Source organism: Silene latifolia, chromosome 6, assembly GCF_048544455.1.
Source record: "Silene latifolia isolate original U9 population chromosome 6, ASM4854445v1, whole genome shotgun sequence".
NCBI classification, from domain to species: domain Eukaryota; kingdom Viridiplantae; phylum Streptophyta; class Magnoliopsida; order Caryophyllales; family Caryophyllaceae; genus Silene; species Silene latifolia.
In genome coordinates, this window is record NC_133531.1 from 139724241 (window position 1) to 139742664 (window position 18424).

At 38.4% G+C, this 18424-nt stretch overlaps 1 long non-coding RNA gene across 6 annotated transcripts; it reads left to right on the forward strand.

Annotated features, from left to right (window-relative positions):
- Nucleotides 1-204: 204 nt before the first annotated feature.
- Nucleotides 205-4029, forward strand: LOC141587411 (uncharacterized). Of its 6 annotated transcripts, none has more exons than XR_012519765.1 (6): nt 205-595; nt 1426-1475; nt 1685-2485; nt 2880-3110; nt 3576-3662; nt 3753-4029. It is a non-coding gene; the product is annotated as an uncharacterized LOC141587411 (long non-coding RNA). The 6 variants fall into 6 exon arrangements; XR_012519767.1 differs by having other exon boundaries at nt 3756-4029; XR_012519769.1 differs by having other exon boundaries at nt 1685-1737; nt 2392-2485; nt 2880-3662.
- Nucleotides 4030-18424: the final 14395 nt, after the last annotated feature.

The window sequence follows — 18424 nt, forward strand, 5'->3', positions numbered from 1 at the left end:
ACGTGTCGGACACCTATAAAGTTGTGTCTAACTTTCTACTTTTATTTGGGCACGTGTCTGGCGCGTGTCCTTAGTATTTGGACATCATTTGACTATTTGAGGTGATTGATCACTAGTAGAAAAATATTTATTTGCGGCTCTCTATTTGAGGCATATAGAAAAGTATTTGAGGCGTTTTTTAGAATTAACGCCTCAAATAAGCTATTTGCTGCGTATGGCCCAATAAACGCCTCAAATAAGTTTACTTAAAATTAAAATTTCGCATGCCTGATAGACTGATACGGTGATACCCACCGTCATTCCCTCTCACATACTACCGTTTCCTCAATCCTCACTCCCCTCCTCCCTTGAGACACTTTCACAGACCACTCATCACCCACCTCCCGCCACCGTCAATCCAAGCCATGGCGAGGTAGATCCCGACATCACCTTGATTCTCTATCACGATCCAGAGTCCACGATATCTTCGTTTCAAACGGCGCACCACCACTCCCACTCATACTACTCTTTTCTCTCGCACGGCCTCCACCAGATCTAGTGTTCTCCCACCGCCGATGGTCGCAGCTGCCACACAACAACTCGATGTTTATGTTAGGTATACATTCTTACTGAATAATTTCATTTAACTTAGTTAGGGTTTATGATTAATGAATTGGGGGATTTTTATTCAGTAAATTATCATAGATTATAGTTATATGTCGAGCAGTTTTAGACAATCTTCAGGTCTACTGGACTGAATAAGACCATTTACGGCTATGAATTTTTGTTTCACTCTTGTATTTCTGGGTTCATGTCCTTTTTCAACAATTATTTGTTTTTGAATTTTGTTTTCTAATTGAATTAGAGATTAGGGATTTTGTTTAGAATTTTCCTGTTTTGTTACTATAAGGCTTCATGTTGCTTGAATAGTTGGGTAGCTTTACAAACAAATTGTAACCACTACTACTGCGCCCTGGAAGAACGTCATGGTTGTGCTTCCCCTCATAGTCAAATTACTTGCTTTTGATAATCATTTATATTTCAAAATGAATCATCGTCATGTAATTCAGATTATACCTAATTTTTATGCTAATTATAGTTGAGTAATTTTCAGCCACGAAATTCGATTAAAATACATGTGTTTATGAATTAGGGTTTCCAATTGAATCAGGGATTTTGTATAGAATCAAAGTTCTCGTATAATTAGGGTTTTAGCCTTGTTTTTTTTTATCCAGTTAACCCTATAGCAAGTGTTTTTAGCTCAAAAACAATTGTCGTTGATGAATGGATTTTTAAAATATTCATTTGGGTTTTTAGATTATTAAAACATTCAATTGGTATCTTTCACCAAGTTAATCAGCCTTGCTAAGTAGATTGATTAGTACTGTATTTTAGCCATTTTGTTCTTACTAAGTTATTCTTCTAACTTATGCACATAACTGGCAGGTTACTTGTACACTGTAAATGCTTCAACATTGAACAAGCAATGGAAACTGGTGAGCTATCTTTACTCAGCATCACAGACCATTACATTTGATCCCGACTCCTTATGTCACTGGAATTAAGAAGGAAATAAAACTTTTATCTTCGAAATAAATGCATGTGTCATGACATGAAAGAAAAGCAGGCTAGGTTGGATACGGACATATATAATTTATCCTCTTAATTGATTACTAAGCAATACTTTTATTTTGTTAATTAACAGGTTTACGCTTTGCCATGGCTTGTTATATAGTTGCAGTGGTGATCATTCTAAAGGTAGAATTTTGATGCATCAATGCTTATGGGTACTATTTATATAGCTTTTATTTGATTTTTTTTGTGACAATTTATGAAATATAGGAAACCCATTGATTTGAACATAATATGAGCAAATTGGCGACTAGTGTTACCTGGACAAAGTTAAAGTCTTTGTTCTTTATTGCTGGTTATGTAGCTTGTGCTAATAATTCCTTTTATGGATAAAGCAGTAGTGGACAGTAGTGGACATCCAGCTGATGATTCAAATTTCGAATGATTTAACTAGCCGTGCAATTGAGAGGTTGACATGCAATGATACAAAGATGACGATTGACATGTAATGGTGCTAAATCATACTACCAGCTATGCCAACTTGTACTGATAGGCTCTAGTTGGATAATTTTGATATCAATGTATCATTACTTCTGAAGTTTGTTCATGACCCAACATGTGTTTTGTTAGCCTTTCGGTTGATGTATGCTGAGTATAAGACTACTTATTATAGTCATAGATAGTCTTTCATTTTAATCTGTTCAAGTATGCTGTTCCAAATGCTTTCCTCAATGGCTGACTTCAATATATATCCTTCTCATGGATACATGAAGTGTTAATTATTTTAGACAAATGATTATTTTGTATCTTTTTGTTGCGTTTTTCCTTTTGTAATGACAGGAACCATGAGGAGATCCCATGGGGCCAGACTGTAGCCGATTTTGTTGGTGAGTCCACTGGTATTTTTACTGACAAGGCTGCTGCTCACATGAAGGTACTTAATTTGATACCATCAGTATTGTTAGTAAGGTCATTTAATTGCTTTTGATTTATTTTTATTGCTTCAATTTTTCATTCAGTTGCTGAAATTGGTCTAATTATTTCACTACAACATATATAAGAATAAGTAACACTTAACTTAGAATGGGTCGTTGAGAAAAACATTTTTTGGCAGTATAAATAATGCTCATCAGTTCTATATTACTCTGTGTCTGTCATTCTTGGATAAGATGCAAGTTGCCTTTGGTAATTGTACTCGTCAAAATTTGATCGTTATCACTAATGGAATTTGTTTGATTGTGGAAATTTGACTTCCCTTCTGTACTCGTCAAGATGTAAGTAATTGTTTCCCTAGTTTAACTTATGACATAGTTTTCCCTTCTGCCAAGATGTACAAGGATTAGGGAATCCTGAATTAATGAAGCTTGCAACAGGCCTGCAAGCATCATTCACCTGGCCAGTTCTAGGACGAACAAAATATGCTACAAATCAACACGCATCTAGCCTGCATCAGTTTCTTGAGCTGGGTATACAAGGCTTCGATGCCAGTTGGTGGAGTGGTGGCGGTTAAAGTCTTAGCTTCCAATTCTAGGCAGGGTAAGAAAGAGTTCCAAACTGAGGTTTGTTTTACTCTGTCAATCTCCTACTTATATATATATCTTTGCATAAACTAACAGGCTCTGAATATCTGTTACTTTGAACTTTTGATTGCCATCTTGCCTCTTGAGCTCATGTTGTACACTTGTACTTGCCTGACTTCAAACAGATTTAGGCACCTGATTTGAACCTTAAACAGGAAGATACACCCATGTCATTTGTTGGCAGATGACACTCTTTAACTGTATGTTCAGTTGATTTGTTTTGTATAGGGAAGACGACAAATTCCCTTGTTTGGTTAGTATCATGAAATCCATTTTAGCTGGGTAGGCCTTCAACAATAAACCTGTAGCCATAATGCCTCGACTACAAGAACTGTTAAGAGTTCACGCAGTTTGTGGAGGGGATAAGCAGAGATTATATTTTAGAACTGCAATGTTTTTTATTGTTATTTTCTGATTTCAATGCAATTACGTGGTTTTCTTCAGTTCCTGCTACGAGTTAAGCAAAGTTCCTGATTCTTTCTTCATTCTTCATCAAATTTTCGAACACCACGCAAACAAGAACTATTGGCTGTAAGTAATTGAAGTTTCCCCTTTTGTTATTTTCATTTCCTAGTAATTTCTCATCAATCATCTTTGTAATTGATGGCATTTCGTGTCCAGAAGCTTGCACTACAGGAAAATCATTTTGAGCGGTGAACATTTGGAGAGTTGACATAAGAGTTGGTTTGTTGAACGTAGGAGTCCTATAGCCGTAGTATACTATGGGTCGAAGCTTGAGATTAGAATCAAACTTGAGTTACTTTTTAATTTTGTATTTTAGTGCCATTGTAATTAGTTTGGGAGTATTGTGTATTTGTACGTGTTTTATTCTATTTGATGTATGAATAAAAATAATGTAAGATTGCCATTCTATTTGAGAGTTATTATATTTAAATCATTTGTTTGGTTACTTTTTTTTGTAAAAAAAAAATAAAAAAAATAAAAAAATTTATTATACCTATTTGCGGCGTTTTTTTTAAAAAAACGCCTCAAATAGCCTGTTTATTTGCTGCGTTTTTTTTGAAAAAACGCCGCAAATAGCCATTTATTTGCGGCGTTAACGCCGCAAATAACTTTGCTATTTGCGGCCCCTCCATTTGCTGCTACATCAAAAACGCCGCAAAAGAGCCCTTTTTTGGAGCCGCAAATAAATATTTTTCCACTAGTGGATGTTCTTTAGATGAAAAATGAGCTGTCAAAAGAGATTCATTAGAATATGGGTTTGGCTGGGAAATAAAAATGAGCTGTCGAAAAATCAAGGCTAAATTTTACCCAATTAGTCTTCCTTAAGACCAACACTATCCGTCTTAAGGGTAAGACGGGTCGGTTTAACACCATATTATATGAATATGGTAGAAACCTACCCACATGGTTGATATAACGTTCATTTACACCAACTTCCCTCCCTATTTTCATGCATTCCGACTCAATTCGAGTCGGTTTTATATGTCTTGCATTGCATTTTGTACCCTGATTCCCAAGTCTATGATATTATGTCCGTCTTGCAGGTTTTGGGGCGGAAATGGAGGAATCAGAGCAAGCAAGACGATTTGGTAGACTTAGCATGAAGGAAGGAGGAGGAGAAAGCTGAGAAGAGCTCCCAGCCGGTAGGCCGCCTGGGACCCTCCCAACACTCAGCAACAATACTTCAGGAAGGAAGTTACAGAGAACTCCCAGCCGTCAGGCCACCGGCAGCCGGCTGCCAGCCGGCTGAGAGCACAAGAAGAGTGAAGAAAATGAAGGAAGTTCCAGAGAACTCCCAACCGGGCAAGGCACCGGCAGCCGGCCGACCGGCTGGGAGTACAAGCTGAAGAACAAAAGTCAACAAGGAGAAGGAGAAATCAAATGAGCTCCCAGCCGGTGGACCACCGACAGCCGGTCCACTGGCCAGAAGCACCTTATGACTTTCCCCAAGCTCATTTCTTACAGGGAACTCCCAGCCGGTCAGACCACCGGCAGCCGGTCCACCGACTGGGAGCCCTTTTTCCGCATTATACCCCTCTTTGTAATTTCCACCCTAATTGGTGTGTAACCTATAAATACCCCCTTCCTTAATTATTTGGACACACAACCCTAGATCTGAAATTATTTCCTTAATCTTATGCAAACCCTTAATCAAAACTTTAATCTTTCCTTAATCAAATATTAATTACTTCATATATTAGCTTAGAATTAGTTGTTATCAATTGTTTACATTTAGTATTGGGTTGTTAATTGAAGATTGGTGAAGATTATGCTTCTATTTAATTAAAGATTGCAATTTTGTCTTCAATATTGGTATAATCTCTTCTCTATTATTGTTCATCTTTCAATTGTTTACATATTTGAATTGTTTAGTTAGTAATATTTGCAAACATGTTTTCTCTTGCTTGTTATATGCAAAAGTCTCCATCCTTTACCTTTGTTATCATGAATATGTGTGAATAGTGCCTTACTAGGATGGAGGGGGAACTCTTGTAGGATTATAAGGGGAGGATTAAGACATAGGAAGAATGAAACTATTGAGTTTATGCTTGTTGATTTTATCATGCACACAAGGTGTTTGTGAGACTGCTTAGGTGAGAATTTGAGCATTTAATTTATCTTTGTACTTGTTGGGTGAGAGCTTGACTAGTAATTAGGAAGCACATGTTAAAATCAAGGTTGGGTTAATTAGGTGAGAGCTTAATCAATCTTATTTTAGGGGTTAGTCTCACATCTAGAGATCGAGTCTTCCTCTTATGCATGCTCTTGGTTTTACCTTTCTGCGTTCTTGTCCCCCCTTCCCTTCATGAGTGAACCCGATATCCTAGTTCTCTTAACCATCATCTTTTATCATCTTAAACATTTAGTTGTTCTTTCTCTTGTCTAGTCTAGTTTCTTAGCTAGTTTAAATCACCCCACTTTCTTTAATCGAGCTAAACTAGTAGTCTAAACAAACAATCTTAGAACCATAATTCCGTCCCTAGGGTTCGACCTTTGCAAGCTACAACGTTCATTCGTACACTTGTGAAGCTAATACAAATAAAAAGCATAACAATGGTAAAAAATAGCTAGGCGGCAAAAAGAGGGTAGCGGACTGTTGAACTGACAAATGTAAATATGACTTGACATTACACAATTAAAAAATCCACTCTATCTCTTTATCACGTTAACCCCTATACTATCAAAAATATTCATTATTTTAAATTTTCAAAAAAATATTCACTTTCTCTCTCATTACTATCCCAGATCTCAAAACTCATTCATCTTCTTCTTCAAGATATTCCTTCTTCTACATCTTCAAAATAGTCATTAATCTACATTCTCATCTACAAGCAAAATCATAAATTTTTTACAAAAATATTCATTTACAACAATGGCGAAGATAATCTAATTGTGGTAATATATGTAAGTATATTGGACACTTTTTGTTGCTGGATTTGTATAATATGTTACCAGTTAATATATTATGTATTGTTTGTGAAAAAAATAGTGTTTGCATGTTTTATTGGTCATGATTTATGGAGTATTTGATGTCCAGATGGAGGAATATGTTATCCGTTTAATTTGGTACTTTTTTTGGTGCAATATGTGACCAATTTGTTTATAAAATTAATATAATATAATTGGAATATAGATTTTTTAAAATTTTAACTTAATTTGTGACCAATTTCTTTTAAAATGTCAACAAAATTTATGATTTGACTTTATTTGAAAAAGATTTCCTAACCAGCAGCATGTATCCAATTTTCTGTATCATGTATCAATTATTGGTAATTAATTTGGTCTTCAAAATTACGAGTGTTGATTTTGTTACCACAATTGTTGAGAATAATTTCTTTAATATCTATATTGTTACTACCTAAAAGGAATACAAAAGGCATTGATCAAATGTAATTTCAGAGCATACATTTGATTTGATTATTTTCTTATGTTTTGAATCACCATGATATTGTTACATGCATTTTTGTATGGAGTCACTTTGACTTTTCTATGATTAATCGTTATCATGGTTATTAGGATTTTCGGTACATGCATTTTGGAACAATTTATGTTGGGAAGTATTTGTTTATAAGTTGGGATCCTTTTGTTTGAAGTTCAAATTTTCTGGGGTTTGGATAAATCTGTGTTTGTTGTTTGATTTCTGGGTTTTTTGTTTAATTTTCTTGGTTTTTTGTTGTACTTTTCTAGGTTTGTTGATTTCCTTGTTTTTTGGTAGAGGGTGGACGATAACCAAATGTAGTTCAAAAAAATGCGCAAGGTATTACAGGAGGTAAAGGTTAGAGGAAGATAGACTATGCCATAGTAGAAAAGATGAAAGCGGTTTTGAAGTGGAAGAATCAGATGAAGAACATGGCGTCGACGAACAGTTTGAAGGCGAAGATGATGCGGATGAAGACCTATTTGAAGGTTATAAATAATAAGATGAAATCGGTTTTGATTTAAGTGTAAAAATAGTTACATGTTTAACAATTCTGTCAACATGTGTAAAAAGTGTAATAAGTCGCCATTTTAATGTTGTAAAATTTATACCAATGTTGTTTAAATGGAGACGTACAACAACTATACATACATTAAAATGATTGTATATATGTAACCATTTGTGGAGTACATTATGGTTAAATGGTTACATATTGAACAATTCTCTCAACAAGTTTAATAATATGAACTTGTTACCATTTTAATGATTGTAAAATTGATAGCAATGTTGTTTAAATGTTAACATATTTGACAACTATACATACATTTTAATGAATGTATATATTTAACCATTTGTGGACAACATGTTACTTGAGTGGTGATGTTGCTTATGCTCCTTAAATGGTTACATAGTGGTCAATTCTGTCACCAAGTACAAAAACGTAATAAGTTACCATTATAAGACTGTTTGTTTATTAATAGTACTTCAAGTAATCTAGTTGAATCGTTACTCATTAGTAATTTGAAATGACGACTTATGCTGATAAAATGGGTAACAAATAAAAAATGGTATATATGTTTGTATATTTTAATAATGTTACCAACTTAATTAGAATTTGTAACCATTTTACAAAATGTATTATAATATGTAACCATATTATTCAGAATGTAGTCATATTAGTCAAAATATGTAAACATATACTCCCTCCCATTCACAATAAACCTCCCTATTTCCTTTTTCGGTTATTCACAATAACCTCCTTATTTCCTTTTTTGGTAAGTGTGTGTGGTCCAAATTTAATTGTATGGTGGGGTAGTGTATTTGTGTGGTCCAAATTTAATTATATGGTGGGGTAGTGTATTTCCTTAATTTTTATGCCAAAATGAAATGGGAGGTTTATTGTGAATGGGAGGGAGTATATGTTTTAATTAGAATTGATTAAAATGGTAACATGTAAGAATACAAATGGTAACATGAGTGTATGTATATAAAATGTTACTAACTTAGTCAAAATATGAAACCATTTTACAATATGTTTGATTTGATTAGAAAGAATCTTAAAATAATGACATAATGAATACTCCCTCCATTCAACTTCATACTACCATTATCTATTTTGTACACTATTCATAATTAAGCATTCAATTTGATTTTTCTCCCAATACATCAGTGAAAATATATTCATGTGGGATCTTGTTTTATTCGTCGTTACGATTACATTAAAAATATCTAACTTTTATATTTTTTGCAAATACGTAGCTAACGATATTTAGCGCGTAAAAGACGCGTTGGCAAACGTGAAAAAAGAAAGTGATAGTTGTTGACATGGGCCACCCGCGCCGCGCGCGGAAGCGCTTGAATAAGCGTGCATTTGTGGAGCCGCCACCAATTTTTATGGGAAATTTGAACCGTTCGAATACCTCGTGTCATGTCAAGACACAAAGTAGTGACATGAACACTAAGAACTTGTTATCCTTAGCATTCTATGTCTAGAATGACTCTCGTGGATGCCAATGAACACGGATGTTCACAGAGATCTGGAGTAAGGGGTGAGGGTACGTATTAGGAAGCTCTTTTTAGTGAACACCTAATCCCGCCCGCCTCGATAGCGGCCTCTACTAATGATTATAGAAGTTATTCATACTTGATATTGTTGGAGTAAATGTCCTCAACAATAGTGCGATCACATGACTAAATCTCATAATAAGAATACAGAGGGGATGATTCAATTATATTGTCAACTGATCAACATTAATCGGTAATGATTGGCTAACTAGAGTTTAACATTACGTGATCCCTTCGGTCACACCTATAGGATGACGCACAAATGGAAAAGTAATTATTTGTATTAGATACAAGTTAATTAATCCCTTATAGAAATTGAGTTATGTGAGTTAAATATTTTTTATGAGCTTAGAACTCATAATTATAAATGAAATTTATAAATATTTTGAGATAAAGGTAGGTAGTTAATTAAATTTACAACAAGTTGTAAATTAATTAAAATAGGCATTGTAGTACCCATTAATTGATGTGATGACGATAAAATATACTCAACAAGTTGAGCATATTCACATCGTCCGTTAATTTGTCACATAATTGTTATACGACAAATTATATATTTAATTATGCGCGATAATTAAACACGTAATTAATAAGCATTTGCGGGACAAATGTCGAAAACCGAAATGGACCCTTAAGAACCCCATAACCGGTTATGTGGTGTGTTGAGGACTCCATTGGGTTTTGTCTTTTAGCATTTGTAAGATGCTTAAAACATCATTATTACAAATACTCAAATACTACACCCTAGCTAGTCTAGACTACCTAAAAAGCATAGAATAAAAAATGAAAAAGAAAACCCACCCACTTACCTTGGGGTGCCGGTTTTGGGAGCTCTACATGGAGCATTTTGTGGTTCATTTTTCCAATTCTAATGTCTTCCAAAAATTCTCACTACTTCTCTCTAAACCCTCACACACTAATATGATGATATTAATATAATATTACTAGTGTAGTAATAACATTTTTAAAGGGTATAAATTACTACAACCATCTAGTTCATATTTGTAGTAATCTTTGTGCTAGTCTTGGATGCTCACTAAAGGAGGCATTCTACACTTGAATGCTTGAAGGTTCTTGGAGGATCATCCAAAAATGACATTAGCTCAAGATCTTGATTTGGAAGGAGTCCAAATCTAGTGCCCTAAATCCCTCACAATTATATGTAAGGAAATCGGTTTTTCCTTCTTATTTTGTTATGCATGCAACTAGATCCAAGAGATAAATTAATGAGTAATTTATAAAATGAATTATAAGAGTCTAATAAGAGGTATATGAACCTAAAAATTGGCATCAAGAGCTTTGGTGTTGCATGCATAATCGGTTTGGTTTTTCCGAGTTAAATGTAACTTAATTAAAACTAGATATTTTGTGATTTATAAGGATAAAGCCACGAAAATTTTTGCATGTTATACATTCTGGTTCGAAAATATTTTTAGGTCATATTGATGATTTATGGATGATTATTGCTTATTTTAATGATTTTTAGTGAAATAATTACATTTTTATGAGTAAAATGAACTTTTATTTACTAAAAATAGTTAAACTTCACTACTTGCCGTGATTTTTTAGTATGACCTCACATGCATATTGTATGTATTGTATGTAAAATTTCGTATTAATGTGATTAATATTGCATGATTTATGATTTTTATGTGATAAAAATGCTATAAATAAAGGATAAATGACTAAAAATAATTAAACTTCAAAACAGGCCATAAAATTTTAATATGATGTCACATGCATATTTTACAGATTGTATGTAAAATTTGAGATAAATGTTATTTATTATGCATGATTTATAATTTTAATGGTTAAAATGATATAAATAGTGACTATTTTGAGCAAAAATAGCTAAAATGAATTTTATGGCATGAAATTTTTCGGTTAGGATTAACCGTCTTCTCTAAAATTGACTTGACCTCTCTATTGGACACTTCAGCTTGTCCATTCGTTTGGGGGTGGTAGGCAGTGGAGATCCGATATGTTACTCCATATTTCTTCTCCAAAGCCTCGATGGTACGATTGCAGAAATGGGTACCACGGTCACTAATAAGAGCTCTTGGAAATCCAAACCGAGTGAAAATGTGGCTTTTGACAAACGCAGCCACAACCTTAGCATCATAATCCAGTGCCAATAAAATATAGAGATAGCCATCTGACTTAGGGAAAGGATCCATAAAGTCAATACCCCATACGTCGAAAATCTCACAGAATAACATCGAGTGTTGTAGCATCTCGCTCTTCTTGGATATTGCATCCACCCTTTGACAGTTATCACATGATTTGCAAAAGAGATGGCAATCATGAAATAATTTTAGCCACCAAAAACCGCATTCCAGCATCTTCCTTGCGGTTCTCCTAGCACCGAAATGTCCTCCACAAACATAGGAGTGACAATGTGCCAAAACAGAGGCAATCTCGGCCTCTGGAAGACATCTTCTAATAATTTGATCGGACCCATGCTTCCACAAATAGGGCTCATCCCAAATGTAATATTTAGCAACACTCTTGATTTTATCTTTTTGGGACTTAGAAAATCCAGCAGAAAACCGTCCGGAGACCAAATAATTTACAATATTAGCATACCATGGCTCGGCGGTTTGAATGGCTAGCAATGTCTCATCGGGAAACATTTCTTTGATAGGCTTTTGGTTGTTCCTTGCTTTATCATCATAAACTAGCCTGCTCAGGTGGTCAGCTACCACGTTTTCGGCCCCCTTCTTATCTTTCAATTCCAAATCAAACTCACTCAAAAGTAGAATCCACCTTATTAGCCGAGGTTTGGATTCTGTCTTTGACATCAAATGTCGAAGAGCAGCATGATCAGAAAAGACAATAACCTTGGTTCCTAGAAGATAGGAGCGGAACTTTTCCAAAGCAAAAACTAACGCTAGCAACTCCTTTTCAGTAGTGGAGTAGTTCTTCTGGGCATCATTCAATGTCGTGGAAGCATAATGAATTACATGAGATGATCGCCCCACCTTTTGTCCCAACACAGCTCCTAACGCGTAGTCACTCGCATCACATATAATTTCAAAAGGAAGAGACCAATCAGGAGCTTGGATAATATAGGAGCGGTGACTAATCTTCCTTTCAATTCATCAAATGCCTTCTTGCATCCAACATCAAATATAAACTCACTCTTCTTTTGCAGCAGCTTGAAAAGTGGTGAGGTAATCTTCGAGAAGTCCTTAATAAACCTGCGGTAGAAACTTGCATGACCAAAAGAAAAGATAGAACCTCACGAACGGTAGAAGGATAAGGTAAAGACTGAATAGTATCTACCTTTGCTTTATCGACCTCTATGCCTCGTGAGGAGACTACACGCCCCAAAACTATCCCTTGTTCAACCATAAAATGATACTTTTCAGATTTTAAAACAAGATTAGTGTCGAAACATATTTTCAAAACAAGGGATAAATGAGCTAAACAATTATCAAATGACTCACCATGAACGGTGAAATCATCCATAAAGACCTCTATAAATTTTTCAACATACTCAGAAAAAATGCTAACCATACATCGTTGAAATGTACTGGGGGCATTAAACAGTCCAAAAGGCGTGCATCGATATGCAAAAGTGCCAAATGGACAAGTAAAAGTAGTCTTATCTTAGTCCTCAGGAGATATGGCTATTTGAAAATAGCTTGAGTAACCATCTAGAAAACAATAGAAAGCCTTACCAGCCAACCTCTCTAACATTTGATCAATGAAAGGGAGGGGAAAATGGTCTTTTCTTGTCACAGCATTAAGTCTACAATAATCAATACAGACCCTCCAACCATTTTGCACTCGAGTCGGGACCAAAACCTCGTCGGCATTCTCTGCAACAGTTACCCCAGACTTCTTAGGGACTACCTGTGTAGGACTCACCCACTAACTGTCAGATATTGGGTACATCATACCCACCTGTAACAATTTAATAACCTCTTTCTTTACCACCTCCATCATAGGAGGATTCAACTGTCGCTGCGGTTGTCTTACCGGCTTCGCATCATCCTCAAGCAAGATGAGGTGCATGCAAGTAGATGGACAAAAGCCTTTGATGTCGGCAATGGTCCATCTTATAGCAGTCTTATGCTCATTTAGAACTTTTACCAACTTCCTCTCTTGTTCCTTAGTGAGCTTACTGGAGATAATAACTGGCAGCGTATCCCCCTTACCAAGGAACACATACTTCAAGTGTTCTGGAAGTGGCTTTAGCTCTACCTTTGGTGCCTGCACAATAGATGGTAACAACTTCTCCGTCGGAAGGGTTAGTGTTGCTTTCTCAAAAGAAATTGGGTTTCTTTCATACAGACTTAATTCTGCCACAATTTCCTGCAAGTTAGTAGACAAAGCAATATCTGCACCATCTTTTTCTATGCTATTTGTATGGGTAAAAATACCCTCTCATTTTCATCATGACGTGGCATTCACCATTGGGTAAAACAGAAGCGCACAGATCAATGACAAGGCAGCAGACTACAAGACGCCAGGAAGAACAAGGGGGATGAACCTGTATATTCAGATAAAACAAAGGCCACGAATGAACTAAATAACAAACAACCAGCAAGAACGTTGAAATGGTCAGCAGGAACATTGCGGTTATCAGTAGGAGCTTTGACAAAGTCAGTAACCACTTCCCATTTCATAGGAAGTGGAGCGTATGGTTGAGCGAATATAGAGACATGTGCGACAATTCAAAGAAGGCTATAAAAAAGCAACAAACGCAAGATTCAAGGGCATCTGATCTGATCTCTCATTCCTCATCCCTCGTTCACCCCACTCAAAGAAACAACATTCATCACCTGCAACAATAAATAATTTACACACTTAGAAACATATACACTGATCGTATCATTTGTACTTAGTCACTTGGAGATTACTGTTGTTCCTCCTGATTGTTCCAGCTAGGTTTATACTCGAATACTATTATTACTAGTGGATCATTGGCGGGATACCATTCCCCCCACGGTTTTCCCCACATGTTGGGTTTCCCGCGTCACTATTTTGCTTGTGTCCTTTGTCTCTCTTTCCTTTTCGTTTGTTTTTCTTTCGTCCTATTTGTTTACTTTCGTTCTCATTAAGTTCTTACTGCTGATCTACTTAGATCCTTAATACCGTATTTTAATTGGAATAGCCGCATTGACTCACAAATCTTTAGTTGGTAAAATCTTACCAAAACAGTTTGGCACCCACCGTGGGGCATTGTGGTTAGATCTTGGATAAAATGCCTCTTTTCGAAATATCCTAACATCTCTATAGTTGATCATGTCAGGGTCTAATCAGAACGCATCAGATCCGATGAGTACATCAGCGCAAACTCCAGTAGTAGGGGCGACGCCAGCAACCTCCAGTGTTCCAACAACGGCGATCCCTACCACCAGAGTGACTGCAGGCCGGGCTCAGCCCCAAGTATCAACAAAGCCTCCTTACTCCCACAAAATCACAGATCAGGGAGCAGGGAAGGCTGTCAAATCACCAGTTATTAATCTTATGCTAAAGCATAATAGGGATGAGAGTCTGCAACGCCCAGGATCACCAGGACACCTGACAGGAGCCCGTCTCCCAAGAGCATCACAACCAGATACGGTACAACAATTGCTCCAAGGGATGACATCCTTGCAGCAGGCGGTGATATGGCTACAAAGGGACAACCAGTCCTTACAGGAAAAGATAGATGCAGTGTCACCCCTGGGAACGACCCAGCAAATGGCAAGGTCAACACTCGGCCAGGGGAATGCTAGGGAGTACTCAGGGAGGCTACTGCCGCAAAACCTAGTGACCAGGCTCGATATGGATATGCTGCCACCAAGGGTAACCACGCCACCTGAGCAAATATATCCAGTAGGGACGGTGGCCACCTAGGGTACGATCCAACCACCAGGGGTTCCACCACCACCAAGGAAGCCACAAACGTACCCTATGGTACTCAATCCCGTGGGATTAGGAGCGCTGACTCCAGATCCCATGTCAACAACCGGCAGTACGCTAGTGGTACCAGGGAGCAATCCAGGGGAACAGTCAGCAAGAAACGCATATCCCGGGATGTGCTCCTATATGCCATATACTCCAGACAGCCAATTCAGGCCTATTGTGAACTCAACACCATTAGCGGAAAGCTACATGGTCCCTCCTTACATGTCAGGAGGAACACCAAACCCATATGGGGCCTACTCAGCACCCCACAACCAGGGTATGGGGTACGAAGCCATGTAGAACAACAGTTGCAGGATATCAGGTCCCTGCTATGCCGATTCCCTCTTTGTGGACAGCATTGCCCTTGTCAGCATGCCCAAAGGATTCACCACGCCAACGATGACGTTGTATGATGGAACATAGGATCCGTTAGAGCACATCAACCAGTACAAACAGAAAATAATGGTGGTTGCAGCAACAGGGCCTGAAAAGGAAGCATGTATGTGCAAAGGATTAGGTTCCACCTTGTCAGGAGCCGCACTCCAGTGGTTCGTTAACCTTCCTAACAAGTCTATTTCCAACTTCGCAGGGTTGGTAAATGTCTTCAATCAGCAGTTCGCAAGCAGTCGCAAGCCAGAAAAATTATCCAGTGATCTATACCGGATCGTCCAAAGGTTTGAGGAGTCCACCAGGGATTATCTTGCCAGATTCAATGTGGAAAAAATATCTATCCCTAGGTGTGACCCTACAACAGCAGTCAATGCCTTTAGAAGGAGACTACATCGCGACTCTGATTTTTACAAGGATCTCACCAAGCACCCATGCGCCACCTTTGAGGAAGTCAAGCAAATGGCAGAGGCTACTTATCGCCTAGAGGAGGATGAGGATAGAAGGGACTGTGCGGAAGCAGTCGTCCAGCGAGGAAAAATCACAACGAGAGAAGAAGAAGAACGAAAGAGCCAAACCCTACAGCAAGAACACATTGAACAAAGTCTCAGGAGAAACATAGAGCACCGAGGCTTCACCTAAGCTCAGCGAGTATGGGTTCACCACTGGACTTGCTGGGGTATTGAAGGCAATCAGGGAACTAGGGCAGAGGGCCAGGTGGCCCAAGAAGCCTACCCCCAGGGAGAACGACAGAAGAGATGCCAGCAAAAGGTGTGAATACCACAACGATATTGGCCACAATACAGAAGATTGTGTAGTACTACGAAAGGAAGTAAAGCACCTCTACAGTGCAGGATGCTTGGATCACCTGCTCCCCAAGGGAGCGAAATCTAGAAAGGTCAATACTGCTGACCAAGCCCAACCATCCCCACTTCCACCTTACTCAAAGGTCGTGAGCGTCATCATAGGAGGATCGGAAATATGTGGTCTCACTTATTCAGCAGCAAAGCGCCATGCAACCAAGACTAAAGGAGATAAACCAGAGTTCTCCCTCAGGGTCAGCAGACAAGATCTACCAGCAATATCATTCGATGAGGCAGACATACCTGATGAGGCAGAACACCACCATGACGCCTTGATCATTACCCTTTCCATAGGGAACTGCCTTGTTAAAAAGATATTGGTAGATACAGGAAGCTCTGTGAACCTCATAATGCTGGAAACCTTGAAGAACATGGGGTTCAGCAAGAAAGACTTGGTGCAGAAGGCAGTACCCTTGGTAGACTTTAGCGGAGAAACTAAACAATCCCTTGGAGAAATAGTGATTCCTACCTTTACAGGGGGTATGAACAAACAGGTACGGTATTTGGTCATTGATGGTCCGTCAACTTATAATGTGATACTTGGTAGGCCTTGGATCCATGAAATGAAAGTGGTACCATCAACGTACCATCAGAGCCTGAAGTTCCCTACGCCCTGGGGAGTATAGGAGATACGGGGAGATCAAACTATCGCTCGAGATTGCTACAAGAACGCTCTGAAACCCATCGCACCTGGTCCAAAGATAGCAATTACGTAAACTGTGCGTCCGAGGGAGGAGTATATCGCACCTCCCGGGGGAGGAACTCGACGAAGTAGTCCGGATCCACGATTTCCAAAGAAGAACAGATCTTGGTGGGAGCTGATTGTGCAGGTAACATCCGTGAGCAGATAATTGAATTTCTACGCACTAACATGGATTGCTCTGCCTGGTCCCATAGCGACATGATTGGCATAGATCCAAGTGTAATTACACACAGGTTAAATGTAGACCCCAACTTTCCTCCAGTCCAGCAGAAAAAGGCGGAAATTTGCTCCTGAAAGGAACGAGGTGATAAACCAGGAGCTGGCAGCAGGCAAGATCAGGGAAGTTAACTACCCAGAATGGCTCTCGAATGTTGTGGTTGTACCCAAGAAGAACAACAAGTGGAGAGTATGTGTTGATTTCACAGATCTTAACAAAGCCTACCTAAAAGACTCGTTCCCCCTACCGCACATTGATTCCATGGTAGACGCTACAGCAGGGCACGAGTTACTTACCTTCCTTGATGCCTGGAGTGGGTACAACCAGATGAAAATGAACCCTAAGGATCAGGAGAAAACAACCTTCAGATCTGACAGAGGCTTATACTGCTACAATGTGATCCCCTTTGGCCTCAAGAATGCCGGTTCCACCTATCAGCGCTTGGTGAACAGAATGTTCAAGGAGGAGATAAAGAGAACAATGGAAGTCTACATTGATGATATGGTAGTCAAATCTGAGAAGGCAGAACAACATATGTCCCACCTGGAAAATACCTTCTCGATCCTCAGAAAATACCATATGAAGCTGAACCCCCTGAAGTGCACTTTTGGAGTCTCCTCGGGGAAATTCCTAGGGTACTTGGTGACGCAAAGAGGGATAGAGGCCAACACGGGGCAAATCAAAGCAGTACTCCAGTTAGAATCTCCTCAGAAGCCAAAGGACGTACAGAGGCTCACATGACGAGTAGCAGCCCTAAAACGGTTCATATCAAGGTCCTCAGACAGGTGCCGATTGTTCTATGACATCCTGAGGAAGAGCCATAAGTTTGAATGGACGCCGGAGTATGAAAAGGCGTTTGGGGAACTCAAGCAGTACCTAAGCACCCCCCCTCTTCTCTCCAAGCCAGAACAGGGAGAACCACTGTACTTGTATTTGTCAGTAACGGAGGCGGCTGTAAGCGCTGTACTAGTACGAGAGCATGAAGGTATGCAGAAACCCGTATACTATATGAGCAAGTCTATGTTACCTACAGAGACCAGGTACACATCTCTAGAAAAACTAGTTTTAGCACTTGTTACTTCTTCGTACAAATTGCGTCCCTATTTTGAGTCACATACAATTACAGTCGTGACCAACTACCCCCTGAGAACCATAATAAGGAAACTCGAACTATTAGGGAGAATGGTTAAGTGGTCTGTCCACCTAAGTGGGTACGACCTGAAATTTGAACCCCGAACAGCCATAAAATCCCAAGCCCTAGCTGACTTTGTGTCA